The sequence below is a fragment of the Diuraphis noxia genome, unplaced genomic scaffold (genome assembly GCF_037042655.1).
Source record: "Diuraphis noxia isolate RWA-SAM2 unplaced genomic scaffold, SU_Dnox_SAM2 contig0001, whole genome shotgun sequence".
Lineage (NCBI taxonomy): Eukaryota > Metazoa > Arthropoda > Insecta > Hemiptera > Aphididae > Diuraphis > Diuraphis noxia.
The window spans coordinates 85,860,876-85,863,576 of record NW_028301711.1 but is presented as its reverse complement, the minus strand read 5'-3'; positions in this window follow the sequence as shown (position 1 = coordinate 85,863,576).

The window sequence follows — 2,701 nt, the reverse complement described above, 5'->3', positions numbered from 1 at the left end:
AATAATGCTTCGAATTTCAACTTTATTAGTTTTTCCGGTTGGAAAGTGAATCTAGTTGTTGCATTGGGGAGGCTTATTTTTAAAATTCCCAGTACTTTTTAAAAGCACGGGGGTAAACAAAAAAAAATTGAGAAAAACAGGATTTTTTGGGAATATCAATTTTATAGATATTGGTGTAACTTTAATACAAATTAACTTTTTAGTTTTTTTTTTTTATAAATAACAATAACATTTTATTTATTGGGTAAAAAGCTTCAAAATTTAAATAAGATTCCTAACATAATATATTGTCACAATGGTAGTTAAAAAATGTTAAAAATATATAGTCACAATGTTTTTAATAAGCATTGAAAGTTCGAATTTTGACAAAATACTTAAAAATCACGAAAATTTGCAATTTATTTTGAGCTAGATATTCATAAAATTTATCTTTTTAAATCTAAGATTTGATAATTCATTACATGATTGTCTTCTTTTATCAAATCTAACTCAAAAATGAATATCTGAAAAAATATAAAATTTATATCATATTTTTATTTTATCAATTTTTATACTTGATAAAATTTTCTAAATATTTTAAAATTTTGTAAGTTATTTATAGGCTAGGGGCGTATTTAGATTTTTTTCGGGGGGGGGGGGGGGGTGGTATTTTCTCCTACTGAAATTCCCAATTCAGCCTATATAGAAAATTTACATCTGATAGGATATAATAAGCAGACTTCATAAACAATTCCTGGATTGCAGGGGGGGGGGGCTGAAGCCCCCTCAGCCACCCTCATAAATACGCCCTTGTTATAGGCATATTCAATTTTCCGTTTTTTTATTATATAAATGTCAATACAATTTTATTCATTGGGTTAAAAACTTGAAAATTTAATACAAGGTTCTCAATTAGTTGATACAACAGCAGTTGGAAAATATTAAAAATACATAGGCACTTTTTTTTTATAACCATTTAACTTTCAAATTTTGATGAAATTTATTTAATTGAACATTTTTAGTTGTTAAAAACGTATAAAAAGGATAACTTTTATAACGAAAAATTGAAAATTTTAAACATGGTTTCACTAAGTAGTTAATTCTGCAACAACAAAAAAATCAAAAAACTATACAAACACTTTTTCAACTTTTTCATAGTTATTTTAAGTTCAAATTTAGATTAATTTACGTATTAAACAATTTATATTCTTGTAATTTAAAAATATTATTCGAATCAAATAAACAAATCACAAGAGCAACCCTTGAAATTTGCAGGGATCGATATTAGAGAAGATTATTTCACACATGGCCATTTGTATGTGCATGAATACTCCAGAGTCAGTACGCCCATGTGCCATGAGTTTAGTTATTTTGGCACCAACAGAAATTACAGCTAATGTAGTTTGTAGAGAAGTATCATATTAACGATAAAAATCAGCTTAATAAACAATTAATATAATATGGAATATTTTTTTAAACAAACTTATTTAAATTTAATTTAACTAGACAATATTTAATCTTACCAGATAACAACAATTAATAAACCCGGAAACGACGGGTAATTTATATTCTTTATATTCTAATATTAATTGTCAATACCGTTACTGACTTTTGTTAATACTCTATAATAAATTGTATACACTATGAATGACTAAGTGAGGGTTAATGAATCTGATTTGATTAATTTGGAATTTATTTTATAGGTATCTACATTTTTTTTGTTTTTTGAAATAATAACAATAACATATCCTATACAGACAAACCGTCTCCGCTTAGAATCATTTTTCGTATACAATGATTTTATATCATTGAATTCAAATTTAATATCATTTATTACAGTAACCCACTTGTAAACTATTGAACAGCAAAGCGACATCCACTTACCCGCTTTTTAATTTTATTCTGTATTTTTTATATTTTAAATTGCTCTAAGTTGAAACTATGAAGAACCTTGTTTTAAATTTTTTAGCAAAAACAAAAAAATATTTGTTCAGAATCTAATATGGTAAATGACTTACTATTCCGTTATACAATTTATCTATTATAATATCATCCTTTCGCCAATATCTGTATTCACAGTAAAAAAACATGAATGATTACAATATACAAATATAACGCACTAAACAAACAACTATACCTACACACCTCGTGGGACAGTTTGATTTCAACTGAGTTATTAAAACATCGAAACTTTTAAAAAACATTGACCTAACCGATACGGTTATTTGACGGTTTGACTGAAGAACAGAATAATAATGTCCAATGTAACGAACAATATAGTGAAAACAGACATTTTTTGTAGGTAAATCTGCAGGTACCCATTTTTCAATCTTTCCTCAATTTACGATTTATTAAATGTACAAAAATTACTTTGAACATTTTATTGTTATAATTTTTACGATTTCAATTATTTTTTTTTTAACGAGTATAAACGAGAATTAATCAGAGGTATTTAAAAATTTTAAATGAGCAAAATAGAGGACAAACGTATTTTTGTGAGATAGATACCCCTGTACTCTTCATCATACTTCGCTTATCTAAACTTTTAATTGTTTTAAAACTAATTAATAACTCATCCAAATTGTGAAAAAGTACTAAAATAATCATAAAAATATTTTAATTCGTCATAGATTAGATAAAAAATGTATATGTTGTTATTAAAAAACTAAAAAATAATATTTTATAAAATATTAAAGTTTTATAAAAAAATGAATCTATAAAT